The sequence below is a fragment of the Triturus cristatus genome, chromosome 2_1 (genome assembly GCF_964204655.1).
Source record: "Triturus cristatus chromosome 2_1, aTriCri1.1, whole genome shotgun sequence".
NCBI lineage: Eukaryota > Metazoa > Chordata > Amphibia > Caudata > Salamandridae > Triturus > Triturus cristatus.
Genome location: NC_140581.1, coordinates 262318765 through 262331624, shown reverse-complemented (window position 1 = coordinate 262331624; position 12860 = coordinate 262318765).

The following is a 12860-nucleotide window of genomic DNA, read 5'->3' as shown; positions in this document are numbered from 1 at the left end:
GAGCACTCCAGAGACAACGACAAAGTTGTGGTATGGCGGACCTCCACTACACTTCATATTGAAGTAGCACTCTGCCACCGGGGCTCCCACGCCTTCAGCACCCTGTCCCACGCCTCTATCCCCCAAAATAGTCTCTGGTAACAGGGATCCGCACCCTCCAAACAGCGCCCAAATGCTCCCAGCTGAAACTAAAAGGCCCTTGTGACACTGACCTCGCTGGAGAGAACCTTGGAGTCCCCCCTGACAATCGAGCCCTTGTGAATGGTGGGGAGCCGAGAGGAGGTGAAGTCTACTGGAAGTTCAGGCACTGGCTCTGGGGGGAGGGGTGTGGAGATATAGGCTGTGGGCCACAGCAGCGATGCGCAGCGAGCACGAGAGTCCAAGTGGGGAGAGGGTGGAAAAGGGAAAAATCGCTCTTCCCCCACTACAAAGTCCGATACAAATGCTGCCGTGCAAAAGGCCTCCCGCAGTCCACAGTGGTGGAGCATGTTAGCTAAGCCAAGAAAATGGCATTTCCGCCTTTCATGAGAATGTTAAGGGGGGCTGGGTCCAATTGGGATCCTGATTTAATTGGAGGAAGAATACCTTCAATATCTTCAATTCTGACCTCTCTGAAAGCTGACAAGTACTCCTTAGTCATACCATGTAGGTGCATTTTTTTGGTGGGTGGATTTGGATATATTTTCTTAGCCAGGCAGATGCAAATATTATTGACTTTCTCTAGGAAGTTATTTACTAACATGTCACATCAAATCTCCAAAGCTATGGGACCCGATTATATTGTGGATGGGTTCACAAAGGAATTTACCATTTTTAAAAGCTCCTTAGAGGATTTGGTGGTGATGTCAATCTTAGTTCTGAGGAAGGAGGTTCAAGCTTTCTTAGCATAATGATATTTCTTTACTATGTCCTTATGGATTTGTTTGCTAGCTGCATCATATTGTTTTCTTAACTTTCTTTCCATACTTTTCCCTTCATTTTGTAGGACTTTCAGATAGGTGGTGAACCATGGTGCACGAGCCTGGAAGTGAATGCTTTTCTGCTATCTCTTGAGGATTAGTTTATCCGGAGAATTAGCTATACATTTCCTGATTATAGATTACATTTCTGTTATTTCTCCCTTCATAATGGCGATGGTTTCCCAACTAGCAGCATCCAGTTTTGACCAGCTTTGACTGAAACGTAGCTGCTGTTATGAATAGTTTTATTTCCTACCCTATCAAGATGGAATTGAACCAAATAATGATCAGACCAACATAGTGGGAGAGGGGTTGCAGATCTCAGATTGGGAATATTTGTTAAAATGGGGTCAAAAAGATGACTTTTTTTTAGCACAGGGAGCGTGACTTGTTGTCTAAATTGGATGGCCGCGAGGCCTTGTTTTAAATTCTTTGCATTATCAAAGCTACTGTCTACCAAAAGTTTTCTCAGCACAGTATAATTAGCCTTTTGCAGGTTTTGTTCTGTCACTATATCTGGCAGTGTTGAATAAACTGGGATGAAGGTCGGGGGGGGGGGATACATCAGTATTTCTGAGAAAGTGAAAGTAGGGGAGAGTTCTATCGCAGACGCATGACTTTAGATCCCAGGAATGGTAACAGTAGAGACTTTCACATTTCGATCTTTCTTGAAAATAATGGCAACCCGCCACCTAATTTATTTTGCTGCTCAGCCCTGGCTATCGTATACTCTTGTGGAAGGGTAACAGTTATATCTGGTGTAGATTCCTCTTTAAGCTAGGTTTCTGTAAGAAATAGTGTCCCTGTATGGGTTGCTTCAAGAAAGGTAAAGAGCTCTAGTTTGTGCTTGGGAAGGGACCAGCAGTTAACCAAGTACAGATTCAATTTTTGGTTTGATTCGTTTGAATGTTCTGACCTTGTTTCTTGGGTTGTTGTCTCATGTATATTCAAGTTATTTCTACATTAGTTACATGTAACGGAGACATCATTTGGATCTATGCTGTGATAGCAGCCCTTAACCCAAAGGTTCTGAGAGCCAAAGAAGTTCTTCCGCAGAGTATGCTCTTGTGAGGTTAGATAAAGGGGCATGGGTCCGCGTCCTGGTGCTCATTAAATACTGACCCACACAAAGAGATATGACCGTGATCTGCTTTCTTGCTGGCAGCCAATGCAACTCAGGTAATTCTTTAAAAACTGAAATAAAGTTTGGTATTTCCAGTATCAATCTGGCTGAGGCATTTTGGACTGATAGAATTTAACTGAGAGACAAAGCTGTATGTACAAAAAAAAGCATTTGAAATGGTACATCACGGCACAGCTAAATTGCTTGCAGCACCCTTGCACCATGGCGCAAAGGTGTCTACGTTGGCGATAGGCAGCTTTTTTAGAATCTGCGCTAGGGAAAACACAGGTGTGCACCATATTCTTGTAAATACGGCACATCGCTGAGTTTTTTAAATGGTTCATTGCGGCACAGGTAAATTACTTGCAGCACCACGCTGTGCCATTTCTTTATAAATATACCACTATGTTCGGCCAAATTAATGCAATTATTTACCAGTTGAGAGAATCCAAAACTTTTCTTTGTTTACAGCACGGCAAATGTTTCAGGATTTTCATTACACTCTAAATGAAAGTTAGATTCCCCTAATATAGAGAGGGTAGTAGAAGGCAGAAGGGGTTCCAAAAATGCATTCAAACTTCTTGAAAAACCATATTACTTCTACCTTTTTAGCCCAACACCTAACAAATACATGTGGGTTCACACGGGGCTCCTCCTTAAGCCTCAACATTCCCTATTGCAGAGTTTATCAGATCTTTCAGTTATGAGGCAATATCAAAAGCAAATACCACTCAACTAATCATATCTACATGTGACAACCTCCATAGTTTTCAAACCAGTTTTAATTTATGAATGCTAGATTTTGCCAGCTGAATGAGAAACAATTGCCTACAGTAAAATGGTAACAAGACTGAGGTTTTCTTGTTCGGAAAGAACATGATGCACTGGTCTGATGAGTGGTGGCCTTAAGATCTTGGTCCTACTCCCTAACCTGTAAACTCTGGCAGAAACTCATGGCTAATCGTTGATAAACACCTAACAGTGGCTGACCAAGTCACAGAAGTCTCATCTTCTTGTTTCCGTATCCTTAAAATGCTCCCAAAAACCTTTTGTTGGGTGTCCATCCACACTTGTAAATCTGCCACTCAAGCCTTAGTCATCAGTAAACTAGACTATGGTAATGTCCTCCAAGTAGGCGTTCCAGAATATCTGACTAAAAGACTACAGATGGTGCAAAATGAAGAAGAGAGACTGGTCCTGAATCTTCCAGGCCCCTCATTGGTTTCCAGTCATATCCGACACTTTCACTGACTCCCTGTGCATATGTGTGCACAGCGGTGCCCGGCCAGGCCGGCACAGGTAAATGCGGTGTGGGGGGTTGAGGCGGGGCTTGAGGGGGGGAAGTCGACAGACAACGGAATAGGTATAATTAAATAATTAAATTATACATATTCCGTCGTCACCTGTGACACAATTTGGACAGACCAGGTCTGATTCATACAGTAACTTACACTTTTGAATAAACTTACACTTTTGCGTAACTACAAATTTTTGAAAATTCAGAAAATCTTAATGTGAATAGTTACTGCTAAAAACAAAAACTAAAGTAAGTCCAGTACTACATATGACCAACCACTGGTACTGCAACACCCTCTGATAAAACATAATGGCGGTAGGGGCCTAAAATATAACCCCAACGGAAATAATGTTAAATTAAATGAAATTATTTAAAAGAGTTAAAAATATAAATAAATATAAATTAATTTAAAAATAAGCAACCATTTTAAATATGTATTATTTATTTATAAAAAATGTCAATAAATTATTTTGAATTTAACAAATTATGTAACAATACATTTTATTAAAAATTCATTACATTAATTTCAATTAATGTGATGTGTCACTTTTTTTGGAAACTTGGTGCTATATTTTATTATTGTGAATAGGTGAAAAATAATGTATATGCACAAAATCTTCTCTGTTCCTCACTCCAGCCATACAAGTGATCATATTAAAAATGAAGAAACAATGATTAAAACAATTTTGAGCCAATATCATAATTAATTTTCAAGACATTTGTGTGTGAACCACATAACATCATAAATGTAGAGCATAACCAGTATTATGTTTGGTCTTTTGGGGTGTTTTCTTGTGGTTTATCACAACATTTTCTGAGTGTGATGAATAATAGTGGGATCACTGATTTGTGACACTTTGAAGCATAAATATTTTCTCTTCCCAATGCTCTGTATTTTTCTTTTTTCAGTGTGTGTTGAATAAATATGGTTGTGGTAGGTTCCCCTCCTGCTCAGAGTTGATACCGGATCACTACAAATGAACCTTAAATAGATAATTAGATTTTAATAGCTTTCAATAAGCATTGAATCCAGTGTGTAGCCTGTGTGAACCAAACCCAGAAAACCTTCAAGCGTTTTATATACCCTCATGCTCAGAAGTTGCATAGGAACAGATGTAGGTCAAACTGTGGCAGGCGTATCTTTCCGCAGGAGAAAGACGCAAGGGAATTATAATGTACAAAAAATGCTGACAATTTGATAATTGTCATGTTCTGTGCATTCTCCTGGACAGCCTATAATGTCAAGGGAGGTCTGGCTTGAACCGCTAGATTAGTTTGGTTGTATAGAATTAAAAAATATATATTTTATAATACTTTCCCTTTAGTACTGAATTTGATATCTGTCATCAACTGAAGAATGCTTCATTGACAGTGATACTGCCACATTTCTGTAATTTGCACCTATATTACATAACTGATTGTTGGTGTAGACTACATTCCATCAACAACCCCCCACATACTTGGTATTGCCATTCTCCAGGCATAGAGGGCATAATTTCTCTGGTCATCATATCGACCTCTAATGGCAGAGGCGGGGTGCAGATACGTCCACGATATAAAATCCATGGACCCCATACCTTAGTCCATTTCCCTGGCTTGCCTCTCACCACATACACCGTCTTTTCCCTAAACATACACCAGTCCATATTCTCCTTCCATACCTCGATCGTGGGCGGCCTCGGGGAGCCCCATAGCTGTGCAATGTTACGCTTAGCCACCATGTACCCCAGAGTCACCCACTGCGTCTGTACCGCATTATAATCATTCGGTTCCCAGACATTCAACAAACACCTCCTAGCCTCTGGCAACAGAGCGACGTGCGTGACCTCCTCCATTACGGTGTGGATACCATTCCAGAATCGCACAACCTCCGAACACTCCCATAAGATATGAAGAAAGGTACCCGGCAGGCCACATCCACGCTTACACAGTCCATCCATCGAGTAACCCATACGCAGGAGACCGGGCCCCGTGACATACACTCTATGAAGGATCTTCAGCTGTACGAATCGTAAGCGGGCCGGGATCGCCACCTCTTTCGGGGAGGCCACCGCCGAAACCCAATCCTCATCGTCCAGTTCCAAGCCATCGCCCGTCCGTGCCTCCCGCAGACGGAGCAGCAAGTCCGCGCGATCATTAATGAGTTTCTTATAAATCAGAGAAATAGTGCTGTCGGGCACGTAGCCATCCAACACTCTATCCTCCAGTGGGGAATACTCGGGGATAGCAGCAACGTCCGGAAAAACCGAACACAGCGCATGGTAAACTTGCGCATACCGGAAGTACTCTCTATCGTTTAATTTATATTCAGTTTTAAGCATTTCAAACGTTTTGAAAGACCCCTTCGCCCAAAGATCACCCACCTTACATATACCAATCATATCCCATTTCTCAAAGCCTTTCGATCTCCACAAACAGCCCAGCCGCCCGGAGGCATACAACGGCGTCGCCCGAGTCAAGCGATCCCTCCACCCCATTGCAGCATTCGCCGCGTGCCACACACGTACCGCAACCTGCGTGGGTCCTGTCAACCGCGTGTCCGGGGTCACCGAATACAGCGCCCTATTATAATCCCCACCCGGGAGCAGAAATGTATCCATCTCGAAGGCCGGATTCAAGGCAGGACCATATATCCCGTGGTTCACCGCCGCCAACTGAGACGCCCAATAGTATCGTTTAATATCGGGGAGGGCGACCCCCCCATCGTACCAAGGGAGCGTCAACTTGGCGAGAGCAATCCGCGGCCGCCCGTCCCAAAACAGTTGGCGCTGAAGACCCTCCACCTCCCGGAAATAACGGGCCGGCACGACATCTAGAGTATTTTGCAAAGCATACAAGAAGCGAGGTAGCGACATCATTTTAAACAATGCCGCCCGTCCGAGCGGCGAGAGCGGAAGTCGTCGCCACCTCGCGACGTCGGCCTTTAATCGCTGGAGGGGAGGGAGAAGGTTTCGCTCATAGCCGACCGCGGGATCCAGAGAGATAAAGATTCCCAAATACTTGAACCCCAGTGTAGCAATCTGGATGGGGCAATCCCGTGGTAGGAGGGGGGCCCCGCCCGAGAGGACGTAAACACATGACTTGGCCCAGTTAATGACCAGGCCAGAATTGCGACCAAAGGAATTCAGTACGTCCACCAATACAATTAGCGACTGTCGGGGAGAGGTGAGATACAGAAGGATGTCATCCGCGTAAAGGGAGACACGGTCTTCAAACTCCGGCGTCCATCTAATGCCTCGCAGCGACGGCTCCCAACGCAACCAGGCGGCGAGAGGCTCCAAAGAAAGTGCAAAGAGAAGGGGTGACAACGGACATCCCTGCCGCGTACCTCTCCCCAGTGCGAAGGGAGCCGACACCCTACCATTCACCACCACCTGAGCCAGTGGGTCAGCATATAATAATTTTACCCAACCAATAAACTCAGGGCCGAATCCAAATTTCGCCAACACGGCCCAAATATACGGCCACTCCAAAGTGTCAAACGCCATAGTGGCATCTAAGGATGCCAAGATGGCCGGCTCACGTATAAACTCCGCTCTAGCAAGCACGCCGTGCAACCGCCTCAAATTCAGAGCGGTATTCCGATGGGGTATGAAACCGGACTGATCCTGATGAATCAAGTCGCCCACGACCCGAACCAGTCGATTAGCCAATACCTTAGCCAGAATTTTGGGTTCTGCGTTCAACAGCGAAATGGGCCGATAGGAGGCGCAGCAATCTCGCGGCTTCCCCTCTTTGTGTATCACAACTATGTTGGTGAGGCGTTGGTCAGGGGGGAGGAAGCCCGCCGCACGTGCCGCGAAAAACATGTCCCGAAGATACGGCGCTATCTTATCGGGACGCAACTTATATAGTTCGATGGGGAGACCATTAGGACCCACAGCCTTACCCGATGCGATCGAGTGAGTGGCCAGAGCGATCTCATCTGACGACAACTTCGCTTCCATCAATATTGCATCAGCCTCCGATAGGGTTGGCAATGCAATATCTCTAAGCAACAGATGAGAATCCTCCTCCGAACGCACAGAAACCGGAGAGTATACCCCGCGGAAATAATCCGCGAAGCAGTCAACGATCTCCACCGGGTCAGTCACACGCACTCCATCCATTCTCTCCACAACGGGCACCACCCTGCTCGCTCTCTCCTTCTTATCCAACCAAGCAATCAACTTTCCGGCCTTATCCCCCACATCATACAGTCGTCCTTGCTGCTCTCTACTCATCCCTTTAGCGGCTTCCGTGACTAGCGCTCTATAATCTGATTGTTTGAGGCTGTAAACGTGCAATTTCTCATCAGTGACTCCCCGTTCCAAGTCCTCCTCCATTTCAGCTATTTCAGTTTCCAGTCGAACCACCTCTGCTCTCTCGCACCTCTTAGCATGGGAGATAAGGGACAGGGCCTGCCCCCTGATCACCACTTTATAAGCCTCCCATAGGGAGACGGCCGACGACACAGACCCCACATTATCATTGAAGTAGTGATCAGTGGACTTGACCAGCTCCATGCAGATCTTAGGGTTACGTATATACCAAGGGCTAACAGGTGCTACTCTCCCCTCTGCCCCAGGGACAACATTCAGTTGCAACCATATAGGGGAATGGTCATAAATACCACGGGCTAAATGACGCACCTCCCCAATCATACCAGCTTGGATCGCCGGCATAAGCATATAATCAAGTCTCGAGAGACTCCCATGGGCCCCCGAGTGAAAGGTATATTGCGCCTGTCCCGGGTGCATCAATCTCCAGCAATCTACAAGTCCCAAGGTGTCCAAAAAGCCACCCAACCAGGCCTGAGCCCTAGGGAGATCCCTGGGGGGGTGACGGTCCTCCAACCCGGAGACAACAGCATTAAAGTCACCCCCCAACACCAGAACCCCCCCAGGGAGTCCCAGGACCAAACGCCCCAGATCAGCAAATGTAGCCGTCTGTAGCCCCGGAGGCACATACACAGCAACGAGCGAAACAGTCCTACCCTCCCATCTCCCCACCAGTGCCACATATCGCCCCCTATCATCGTGAAGCACCTCGTCCACCTCCAATGGGAGAGAGGCCCTAACCAAAATGCCCACTCCCCTAGAGCCAGAAGTGAAACCAGAGTGAGCGGCAAGGCGATAGCCCCTCCTATTTAGGGCATGGAAGGAGTTCCCAATCAAATGTGTCTCCTGCAGGAAAACAATGTCGGGCGAAGTCCGTTTCAAAAACTGCAACACCACCTCACGGTTGATCCTGTCCCCCAGTCCATTTACATTCCACGAAAGGATTCTCAATCCCCTACCCCCCATCCCACTCCCGTGCATGATACCCACATCCCGGAAAGCACAAACCGGATAAGTCAGCAGAGAACTTCACATTGCCTTGCGAAACAAACAAACAATCCCCAACAACCCCCCTCCCCCACAATCCCCAAACCACAAATCCCCCCTCCCAGTACCCCTGCTTGAGCCCAAACAGCCCCCCCAACTCGCAGCGTGCCTGTCGCCCTAACATATACCACAAAAAGAACCCCAGAAGGAGGAAAGGACCCCAATAAGCTCCCCACAACCCCCAGGCATTTGGAGGGCATATTGTGCCAAACTAGAGTCCAGTTGAGCCAAGGTACAAAACGACACCAGTCCAGTTCATCACCAGGAACCAAGTTCTAGGCCTGCTCCACCAAATCCTGTCCACGCTCCGCCGTCCGACTGTCTCGATCCTGTCCCCGAGGCAGGGCATCCAACCAGTCTCCAACCGCCTCCGGACGGTCGAAAAAGTGTGAGCGACCCCGGAACTCAACCCGCAGCCTAGCCGGGAATAACATCGCATACTTCAGCTCCATGTCCCTCAGGCGCCGTTTGACGCCCAAAAATCCCAGCCGTTGTTTTTGGACCGCTTGCGTGAAGTCCGGGTAAAAGCTAACATTAGAGTTCTCAAACTTCAGCGGCCCGGCCACCCTCGACGCCTGAAGGATAGCATCCCTATCCCAAAAGTTAAAGAGTCGGGCGATTATAGGCCGCGGGGGAGCACCCACCTTGGGCGCACCACCCGGAATCCTGTGGGCCCGCTCCACCGCAAAGAACTTGCTCAGTCCCTTGGGCGTGAGACGATTGATCACCAGATCCTCCACAAAAAGATCCGCAGCAGAGTCCTCCGACCTTTCCGGCACTCCAATGATACGAACATTGTTCCGTCTAGCCCTGCTCTCGGAGTCCTCGAGTCGACGGTCCGTCAGATCACTGGCTAGCCGCAACCTACGGACCTCTGTCTGCAGGGCGGCCACGTCAACAGTTAGACTCAACGCCGCTTGACTCAAGGAGTCGACCCGCTAGTTAGTTTTGGACAGGTCTGCCCTGACCAAATTTACATCGATCAGGACCACGTCCAATTTATGAGCCAAGGTATCAAACTGCTGACCCACAGCGGTCTTCATCTCCTCAATGGCGCCCATGACGTCCAGCAAAGTCAATTCTGACGATGGGTCTGAGACCTCTTTAGACCTCTCAGGCGATTTATGCGAGCCACCAGGGGATCCCTTTGCCTGCGCATATCGATCCATATTATTGACCTGGGTATAGGCGCCCCTCCGAGTTGACTTGGGTTTCGACTTGTCTCCGTCTAGTCTCGCCGCCATCGTCCGGAGGCCACCAAGGTTGGCACCCGCCCGCACCAGGAAAAAGAGACCGGGTAGCTGATTCAATTGAACACAGCCGTCGCCGACAGTAAGCCCCTGTATAGTCCGAGAGTCAGGCCAGACACTCCGCCGTCCGCGCCCCTCTGAAACACCAAAGTCTCTCAGCCGATATCAGAAAACAAGCTTGAAAACGAAAGTGGAAGTGCGGGGTCCGTGGCAGGTCGAGCCCAACCAGCCGTTGTTGTTCACTTCGTACCCGGGCACTTCACCAGCTCGAGATCGGGACCAAGGCAAGAGCAGGCCGCAAACTTCGGAGTGCAACCATTCCGGTTCCCGGCGTCCGATCCGGATTTGGAAAACTGGTGGCACCTCAGCGCAAGTTCATCTACTAACGCCCGTCGAATAAACCAGGATTAAGTCAGGATAGACGTGGGAGGTTGCGGGGGCCCTCGAGAGCCGTAAGCCTACGCGGCCATCTTGGTTGCGCGCTAGGCTCCTCCTGCAAAGAGCTTTTTACTTTATTAATGATTAACATAATTTGAACTACTAACATCTGGAAGGCCAAAATGCTCCTAAGGCCTAGTTGGGAGCAGCTAGGTAAAACACTTCAGCTGCCAGGGCTGTTGTCCCATGGCTGATCTCAATGCACCAGTCCCCTCTCATCTCTTACGCAGTCTCTAGTCTCTCTGCAAAACTCATCAAAAAGACAGCCACCAATGGGCTCTCCTCTGGGCAGGCTCTCCTGCAGAGACACCTCTAGCACTCCATTCTCAGAAGCAAAGCAAGCCTCTCATCCATGGCAGATCCTCAGGACCTCCATTTGCGGGAACCTGCAAAATCCTGGAATACTGATCATGGGGTTTCAATACCCTACTGATACCAATTTTACTGGGACTTCAAGGTCCCAGCAAGGGGAAGGTGTCCCTTCATGCACATAAACAATCTTAGATGCCGATTTGTAACTTCTATGTGTTCTCCTTTGTGCAGGACACATAGAAGTTGCAACTTGGCATTTTTAAAATGGTTGTTTACGTGCAGGAAGGGTCACCTTCCTGCACATACACAATAATGCATGGCATTTTACTGTTTTTATGTGTGCTGCACAATGCAGCATGCAAAGAAACAACAAAAACGGGGTGAAATAAAACATTTCTCCTCATTGCGCCATATGAAGCCCGGGCTTTTTTTTGGTCTTAATTTTAGTGCTGTCCCATATTTATGCCACCCTTGTAAATATGGGGCAGCATCAAAATCAATGGGTGATGCGGCAGAAGGCCCACCACAACAGCCATTGGCAAACCCTATCACACTAAGAATAGCGTGAAAGGGTGCCTTGTTTACAAGACATCGTTAAGCCACGTTAAATGGCTTAAAGCTGCCTTGTAAATAAAGCAATGCCCTTATCGCCGACAATTAAAAAGTGATGTTGCTGTAGCGATAGGGGCTTGTAAATATGCTTCATAATTTTTACAGGCACAGCCAGTAGGCCAACCACTTGGTCTAGGTACACCATTTTCATGTGACAAAGCACTGCAACCTTTCACTGTTCCTAATCTTTGTAACTAAGATACCAGCACATTTTGATCAGACAACTTGCTTGGTAAATTCTTCTTGATGCTTGGAGCAGCCCATCTCCATTAATATCACCCAATAAAGGCACTACAATAGAATTGAGCTATCTTAATACCCAAAGCAGTCCCATGAGACTGTAAATAAATATGGGACCCTATTCATAAAGGAAATTTCAGTAGAATTTAAGTTGATGCCTAAAAATTCTTCATTGACACATGCCAAGAATTCACCAATGGGTGAACCAGCCAGCAGATCCCACACTTCCCAGACCCCAGAGCCTCATGGCAGTCTTGAAGGGCACTCAGGGGGGCATTAGAGTCCAGGTCTTCCCCAGTTGTTCCTCAGGGGTCATAAGAGGCCTAGCATCAATGATCCTCGTGAGACCCATCTTAGCCCTAGAGTAAGCTGTAGAGTCCATCTTGGCAAGGAATTAGGTGCTTTTTCTTTTCAGCTGGTCATTATTCCATCTAGGTCCCAGGGTCTTCTCTTCTGTCCCTCCCATGTGCAGTGGTTTTAAAGTGGAGAGGACATTTCTAGATGCTAAGCACCCCTGGCCAATCCTAGGATGCTACATCATTCCCCTACCCCTCTCCCAACCCTCCTGCACAGCATTCTGGGACAATCCAACATAGCGCCATCACATTTTCCCTGAAAAGAGCTCCTCTGAAGGCTGCAGCTCTGCCCCTAGCCCTTCCCGTGTTGGTTCCAGAGGTCTGGGCTCCTTCCTTTGTGCTGTGAGCCTAGACTGTCTCAGCCCAGGGGCAGTGTGAAAAGGTAATTATCAGGTGCAGATTCCCTCTCCATCCCTTCCTTCACAGGAACTGAGACAATCACTGATAATTGCTCCTTTATGTGAGGAGACCTGTCTTCCATCTGCTGGAGAGCAAAGTTATTAACGTGGCCCAGTAGGACAAAGGCCTTTCATCTTATTACGAGCTGAGGCATGACAATTTTGTAAGTCCCTGTCAGGATTCCTGACACAGCTCACCTCTCTTGACTTTCACAATATACCCATTATAAGAAAATGGGGTAACCCAATCAAAGTCCTTGGACCTGGTTATTGAGTAGTACAAAAAACAATTGGTCTTGGACCTTTCGTTTTACAAAGCAAAAACTTTCAGGGAAAGGTTATAGCTTTGAAGAGACTTAATGCATGCATACAGTCAGCACAAGGTTTATTAAATCAAAATAAATTTTCTTAGATGTGCAAACATCCTAAAAACATACAGCTGGTAGGCACTCTACCAAACTCATAACTAGGGAAGAAGGAGGTCACTCCAAGGGAGGTGCATGGAAAAA